The sequence below is a fragment of the Nannospalax galili genome, unplaced genomic scaffold (assembly GCF_000622305.1).
Source record: "Nannospalax galili isolate Female #2095 unplaced genomic scaffold, S.galili_v1.0 scaffold821, whole genome shotgun sequence".
Classification (NCBI taxonomy): Eukaryota; Metazoa; Chordata; class Mammalia; order Rodentia; family Spalacidae; genus Nannospalax; species Nannospalax galili.
Genome location: NW_008345684.1, coordinates 952,476 through 961,084, shown reverse-complemented (window position 1 = coordinate 961,084; position 8,609 = coordinate 952,476). Strand labels below are relative to the sequence as shown.

At 37.1% G+C, this 8,609-nt stretch overlaps 1 protein-coding gene and 1 pseudogene across 1 annotated transcript in view; one reads left to right on the top strand and one right to left on the bottom strand.

Annotated features, from left to right (window-relative positions):
• The window catches only part of Epha6 (EPH receptor A6), a 1,087,127-nt gene that overhangs the window by 642,598 nt on the left and 435,920 nt on the right, over positions 1 to 8,609 (bottom strand). The window lies entirely within an intron of this gene.
• On the top strand, positions 7,208 to 8,188 carry LOC103741046 (annotated as a pseudogene).

Genomic DNA, 8,609 nt, shown 5'->3' with positions numbered 1-8,609 from the left:
TTATATCTTCCCAGTGAAATAGAGTGTGAAATTATACATGCATTTTTAAAAATAGAAGCTTCTGGAACCATCTCATAATTCTGCCTTTCCTCTTTTTCATCTTTATCAGAACAGTTCCTGGAAAAGGATAAATCTTTCAATGTGTTTTTATGAAATGAAGAAGAAGGCTAAGTCTCACAGCTAATACACAATAAGAAGTAAAACAAAAAAAAAAAAATAGAAACTCCTGTCAGGAGTCACCCATGGTATTTGAGTCATTTATTATGATAACACAGCCTAATTAGGATAGAAAACTTATGCAAATCCACAATGCAAATGTGATATTATAATAAACAAATAAAATACCAAAACACATTTTATTGTCTCAGCTTAAATAAGAGGATGTTAGTGTGACTGGAAAGTTGGCAGCCCATATTAAATGATGGTGAAAACTGCACTGCATGAAAGCAGGCTAGACAGTTTTAAGTGAAAAAGTTGAAAACAGAATGATATGATCTTGGCTTGAACATTGTTGACTGTATTTGACAAAGTGACATGAAAAGAAGAACTTGGAAAATGGTGAAGAAATAAGTTCTATTCTTTTTTAATGTATTGAATTTTTGTCCATTTCATACAATATATCTTGATTATTTTTAGATCCCCTCCCCTATCTGCATTCCCCATAACCCACCCACTGGATTTCATGCATTCTTTCATATATGTTAAGATCAATCTACTCAAGATGCATTCTATAATATATATTAAGTCAAGTTTGTGTACCCAGATGTCTCTCGGTGTGAGTTCATCCACTGAAGCCTGTTTAGCGTTTCTAGCATTATTCCCTTGAAAAAGGTCAACACTTCTTCAACCAGCAGTGATTGGCTGCCAGTAGTTGCTTTGCTAAGGTTAGGGCCTCCTGCCCATTTCCCCAGTCTATAATATGGTTTTGTCTGATTGAGCTTGCATGGGTCTTATGCATGCTATCACCATTACTATAAATTCATATTATTAAGTTAACAAAAGCCTGGAAATCTCTGTTTCTTTGTGGTCATGTATCTTGGGGGTAATCAACAGCTATCTAAGTGGACTTAAAGCCTGCTCAATGGGAGGGAACTCGTGTGTAGCACTGCAAATATAGCTAAATACACATGGTTGGAAAGGTCACAGATCCTAGAGGAAGCCCTACATCTATCTGTTCACATCTCTAGACAAATGAAATTTTTTGCTGTATGCTAAATATGGATCCTTATATTTACAGGCAAGTATACCATACACCACTAATCAATGAAGCTTCTTTTTGTAACAACAGATAAGTTGATATCACAGAAACTTTTATTGTTTTGCACGGAGGAAAGAACTGTGGAAGCATTAAACCTCCCAAGGTCCCTGTCTTCTGGGCTGAAACAATCAACTGTTCCTCATTGACAAGTATCATTTCTATTGACAAGTGTCATAAGTGGCTAAGGCTCACAGACTAACTCAACAGCCCTGCTACCATAAATATTACTAGAATATTTGAATTAATTAATTTGGTACCTCAGAAATCCCCTTATAGAAAAAATGCTCTGAGATATGATACTGAAGCTGATTCTCCTATAAACCGCATAAGATAAAAACAAACAAACAAACAAACAAACAAAAACCAACAACAAGAAACTGGCAGTTGCCAGAGAGGGAAACTCACTGTAAGTTATAAGTTTGGATACATTCACAAGAAACAGATTACAATTTGGCACACAAAAAGATCACTGTACTCTGGAGAGTGATGAACTGTATTGCTAGGATAGCTGGAAGCCTGGAGTAGATGAGCTCAAATCATTAAAAAGACTGTGGGTCCTAAATTTTACACATGGAAGGGAAGGGAAGAGGTTTGCTTAACTACCCAGAGAGGTATATTTTCAAATGCTTATTTTCAGATATACATGAGGAGCATTTTGATGAATAAAGGCTTTCTTGAAAATTAAACCATGGATAATGGAAACCAAAGAAATGGGAAGTTTCATACTCATGAAAATATGCCACAGTTACTTGACAATGCCTTAAAATAAATCTTGATAATATCATTTGTTTCTAGGAATTATATTTTCACTTTTGATATACTAAGAAAATAAAAGCTATTAGACTGGGTTTAGAAAATACCATGTAAAACTCTATCAATTCAAAATATATGTAATTTATTTCAGATGTAAATTTTTATAATTATAACTATATAATGATTTGGCAATATGTTATCTTAGTAATGATCTTTACATTTTCAAGTGAAGCACAGAGTCATTATATTATTTTGTCCTGAGCATTGTACTGAATCCAAATGGTGACAGAGGCATCACACCAGCTACTGGAGTGCTGCTTGAGGCACCGCAGCTGCTACAGACCCAGGTCCTCTTAGATATCGACTGACTAATGCATAAAGAAAGAACATTTGGAGTCTGAGCAGATGTATGATGCTGACACATCAAGATCTTACCTGAAATTATAGCAGGGGAAACAGAGGTCTGTGTGCATGTGCCACCCTAGCAATGCCTAGAAGGACCAGCATCATTAGGATTTTAAAGTGAGGCCATTACTTTGAATAATGCAAAAGATATTGACAATGTAAAATGTTATGCAGAAAAGTATATCTGTTTTTGCATGAATTAAAATCTATAATAATTTTGTTTTCACTTCAAAGAATTTGACTGGAGTTCTGACACTACTTCGTAATAACTGACAAAATATTGTCAGGCTAGGAAAAGTAAAAAGAAAATAATAATATAGTGAATTTACATTTTTGTTCAGTCTTTTATAATGCTCAAACTGTAGATGAATTCACATTAATTATTCATAGTAAGACTCTCCAGTTCAGACACAATTGTCAGCCTTTATCTATAAGCAATATGTTCTAAGACATCAGGTGATATCTGAAATAATGGATGATAATGAACCTTATATGTACTGTGTGTCTTCTTATTGCAAATCTAATGACTAATTTAGGACCACTAAGAGGTTAACAACAATTACTAACAAGTAAATAGACACAATAGTATACTGTAATAAAGTTATGTAAAAATTGTCTATTACAACTGCCACAGGGCAGGTAGCATATATAATATAGTTACACTAGGCAAAATGGTAACCCGTATCCTGGGCAGAATGAAAAAAGATGGGGCAAAATATTGTCATGCCAATAGATCTTCAGCTACTGCTGCAGCTACTAGCTCCCACCTCTCCCATTCACGCATTACCACTGTCTTGTTTAAGTTTCCAAAAGTCTTACGAAGCTGTCATAAGTACTGTGGGTTCATATGTGTAATGACCTTGTGGTGTCCAGAAAACACAATTTCCTTTCCTTCAACTACTACCTCCCTCCGGCTCTTACAACCTTTTTGTCTCTTATTCTCAAGGATCCTCAATCCTTGGGAGGAGATGGTGTGATGTAGGTTTCGGATTTAGGGCTGAGCAGTCTTCTGTCCCTTATTTTCTGCACATTGACCATTTGTGGGTTTTTGTGTTAATCACTATCTGTTGCAATAACCTTCTTTTGTGAGTGTTGAAAGATGCACTAGTCTATGGATATAACAGTAAGTCATCCTGAGTCATTTTACTTTATTTTTAGTTTCTATATAATTTTCCAGTTTTTATACTGAGCTTTTGTAATTTCATACAATAGCTCTTAATCAAATTTAGACACCCTCACCATCCATGCTTGTCAATACCCCCACAGGACCTCATGTATTCTGCCATACTTGCTAAGTCCTTTATGATCAAGCATTGTATCCAGATGTCCTTCAGTATAAATTCATCCACTGGAGTCTAGTCACCCTGTCTAGAGATCATATATAAGGCATACTCTCATTTACCCAGTAGCAATCAGTCTCCAATACTTCTCAGTCTAGGACCAGTTTGCCACCCATTTCTCACCTCCCCTCTGGGCTCTTCTTTAATTGAGCTGGCATGGGTCCTGTGCTTGATGCGATCATTGTCACGAGTTCACATGTGCAAGTTTCCAGTGGCCTGAATGTCTCTGCTTCCCTGTGTTCATGAGCCAACCCTGGCTCTTACAATCTTTCTGCCCCCTCTCCCACAATGGTCCTGAATCAGGGTTGGGTGAGGTTCAATATGAGAGATCTATCCAAGAATACAGACCCTGCAGTCTCTTATTCTTTAAAACCTGGCCAGTTGTGGCCTTCTGTGTACATCACACTCTTGTTGTATAAGGAAGCTTTACTCGTGAGAGTTGAGGGATGCATTAGCTGTCTCTCCACACCTTGTTCCACTTTGTTCCATGTGCCTTAGGTGTAGAGGTTCAACTGTAGATGTGTCACCAAGTATTGGGCATCTCTCAGATGTACATTCTGTGTCTGACCAGTTGTGGAATTCTGCAGTAGCCTCCATCTGTTGCAAAAAGAAGCTTCTTTGATGAGTGGTGTATGGTATGTTTGTCTGTAAATATAAGGATCCATATTTAGCATAGCATTGCATCTATTTGGCAAAGTAATAGTAGTAGGTATTCCTTTATGGTCTGTGCTTGTCTAGTCATAGTTCTTGGCCCTGATAACATTGTCTGGTATGGACTCCATCTTGTGAAGTGGCCTTTAAATTCAATTAAAAGATGGTGGTTACTTCCATAGCATTTATGCCACTATTTCACCAGTGGGCATATTTCCCCAAGCCAGTTGTAATTGTAGCTCACAGGATTCACAGCTGGGTAAGGGTGATGTTTGCCATTCTCTGCAGGTAGCATTCAAAGCATTTTCCAGTACAATGAAAGCTAGCCAGCAGAGATGAAGCTTTGAAGTCAGTATCAACTTGATTTTTCCTCATTTGTTCTGGTACTCAAGTATGTAGTGTCTTCAGCAATATGGTCTTGGCAGCCTATAGATGCTGGAAGAAGGAGACTCAGTTTTCCTTACTAATGTTACTCCTTGTAAGATGACCAGATTTCAAGGGATGGACCTGTTTCTTAGAGTATTTCAGAAGCACAGGTTAGAGGGGATAGGCCTTGAAAGAAGACATAAAATGATAGAGGTCATGAAGTTGAAGTGGGGATGGGGCAATGTGATGTAAATGGAGAGGAGAGGATGGAAGGAGTCCGAATATAATCAAAACACATTTTATGAAATTCTCAAATCAGTGAAAAAATATTTTTTTCAAGCAGGTATGTAAAAAGAATTATCTCAGCTCTCTTAACCTTTTTTTCTGTCAAAATTCCAAAGGTAAAATAAAAACGACAAGACTCTTTAAGATGGCAAATATTTTCATTGTGCTCCTCAAAATGGTGTGCAATTTAAAATTTATGAACTCCTTTTCTTAGAAATTTACATTCATATTTTTCTCAGCCAAGACTGTGTAAAATAATGGAAATTATCAGGAATAAAACCTTGGATAAATGGGAAATACTGTATTCAGAAATCTTCTGTGGACATAAACTCATTACTGTTTATAACATTTGAATAAGAGGTGAATAAAAATACTACACAGGAAGCCGGGCATTGGGAGGCAGAGGCAGGCAGATCTCTGTGAGTTCAAGGCCAGCCTGATCTACATAGTGAGTTCCAGGACAGCTGGGACCACAGGGAGACTCTGCTTCAAAAAGACCAAAAAAAAAATACTACACAGGAAGCAAATGGTTAAAATAAATTTTATGGGTGTAATACAGGTGAAATTAATGTGCAGTGAAGAAAATGTAGACTGTGAAGATAAGAAAATTTTATTCCAAGCCAGAGTAATGAAACGTTTTCTACTCTAATTATGGTATGTATTGCTAATTTTTCTGTGAACAAACAATACTTATTTTTATTTGTGAGCATGTTTATTGTACATTATTATAAATCATTACTATAACTAAACAAACTATAACACCTTTTTATATTGTAGACTTCTATATAATGATTTTATGACATTAAAATACATTATTATAATTTAGTTTATCTCTTGTTATTATATTTACTGGAAACTGATTCTCATTCAGGATTGCTTATGACTGGTGATGAGCTGTTGTCTTTTATTCTATCTGTTGATAAACTCCTATCAAAAAGATGGGTAGTGCTGATCCCACTAGCTTTCTAAGAAAGACTTCTTGTACTATCAGATGTTCACACTGCTTAATTTTCTTTATTTAAAATAAATGCCATTGTCAAATATATTTATTTAATCTTCTGAAAATCAACTTTTTTTTCAAGGTTATGGAATAATGAATAGGATTACACCTGGCCAGAGTCAGACACTATGATGGCATGTGAATACTGTACTGACCCTGCTGGTTCTCCCTTCCCACCTGGATGTGGAAATGATACTGTCAGGTCACATGATCACTAATGAGCTGGAAAAGTGAGAGCTTTGTGCATTACAACTGCACAGATCATAAAGATAATTTTTTGTATGAAATACACAAAACTTCAAAAAAACTTTAAAAATTTTTAAAAAATGAAGTAAATTTAAAATATTTGTTTCCTTTTTCCATAAAGAAACAAAGGAAAAATCAGCTGTATTTAGACATTCTTACTGCATAGTGTGTCTTCATTCCACTGAGTTTAATATCCCAGGAAGTCACCCATTTTTTTCAGTAAAATAAAGGCTGTTGCTTCAAGTTTGTCACTCATAATTCAAGTTTTCATAATTAAAATGAAATTAATAAGATATAATCTTTCATTTATAAAACTATGTGGGAGGATACTTTTTTTGGCTAAAATAAATTTTATTAAATGATAAATTTATGCATAATTCACAAATTTTTCACAAAACAATTGCCAGTATTTGTCCAAGTCTCTGGCTCTGTATAGATTTGGAAATTTTGCTGTGAGCGACTCTATAAAATATTCTTTTTAGAATGCATCAGGATGCTAATTTTAGGCAAAATAATGTTTAAAATTGAAGTCTGCATGAAAGCAAAATTCTTACTCTTATTTCCATCCCAGTGAAAATGAGAAAACGCACATTAAACATGGAGTCAGTAGAGCTGATTTACTGATGGACAGTAGGTGTTGTGTAAACTTCTGGATTCACCTGAGACCTGTCACCTTTTAGAAGCAGTGCCCTTACAAGGTGTCAACCACCACACTGTGGGAATTTCGATACCACTATACCAGCAGAATTAATACATACGTAAATAAAATTAAAAATCTTCACAAAGAAGCACCTCCTAATTCTGAGATATGTTTAGACAAAACATAAGCTCCACTGGTGAGTCTCTTAGAACTGAACATTGCTTTAGTAGTCCGCCAAGGTTGAGGAGGCTGTGGCCGTGGCCATGCCACCGCCACCCGTGCTGCTGCTGCTGCCTCCAGTCTCCCCACTGGCCCTCACTCCGTCGCCTGCAGCAGGTGAGGGGGGCCTGACGTCCCTGGTGGAGACTGGTGCCCCTGGTCCGTGGAGCGGAGCTGGAGCCCATGCGCAGTCTGGGCCACTTGAGAGGCTGCTTTGAGGACTACGATGAGGAGTGTCTTCATACCTTTTGTAAAAACTGCATTGTAGCCTGGCATGGTGGCACCCGCTTTTAATCCCAGGACTGGGAGGCAGAGGCAGGCAGATCTCTGTCAGTTCAAGGCCAGCCTGGTCTACATAGTGAGTTCCAGGACAGCTGGAGCTACAGGGAGACCCTGTCTCAAAAAGACCAAAATAAACAAACAAGCAAGCAAACAAACAAACAAAATAGCTGCATCGTAAGACATTTTTACTATACCAACAGACATCCAAAATGCAACATAGTAGTCCATCAGACACAACCTCTTTACAAGGTTGGATGGAAAGTTACAAGACACAGTGTACAAATTAGTGAGCAATCTAGAGGAAAGAGAAAAAAAGCAAATGCATGATTTCTATAAAGAAAGAGGTCTGGAAATACCTAAACCTGCTGTTCCACAGCCAGTTCCTTCAAGCAAAGGAAGAGCTAAGAAAGCCCTAGCGTCAGTATTCCATATTCCATCTGAACTTGATATATCCTTACTACTGGAATTCATTGGTGCTAATGAAGACTCTGAACATTTTAAGCCATTGGAAAAGAAGTTTGTCTGAGTTTCAGGAGAAGCAACTATTGGACATGTAGAAAAATTTCTCAGAAGGAAAATGGGTCTTGATCCAGCTTGTCAGGTAGATATCATCTGTGGTGATCACTTGCTGGAACAGTACCAAACCCTACAGGAAATCCGACTTAACAATAGGTGATACAGTAATGCAGGGTGGTCTGCTTGTCCTTTAAGGTCTTGTGGTTTCTCCTCTGAAAATAACTTGAAGATGCAAGGGTATTTGAGGAGGAAAACAAAGTAAGGAGGCTTCTGCAGGTCTGCCTCTCACCAAAGATTCCACAAACCATGCAACCACCACCACTTTGTGCTATTCAAGAGCTAACATCTGTTTTCAGCGCCAGGAATCCTAGCATTTTAGGTACAACTTGAAGCGATGAAATGTTTTTATTTCATTAGAGACTATATGTGAAAAGCACTCAAAACTCGGGGGGAAAAATTCAAAACACTGAATTTTAAAATTACTTGTGATTCCTTAGGCTGAATCGTTGTGCAACCACCACCACTTTGTGCTATTCAAGAGCTAACATCTGTTTTCAGCGCCAGGAATCCTAGCATTTTAGGTACAACTTGAAGCAATGAAATGTTTTTATTTCATTAGAGACTATATGTAAAAAGCACTCAAAACTC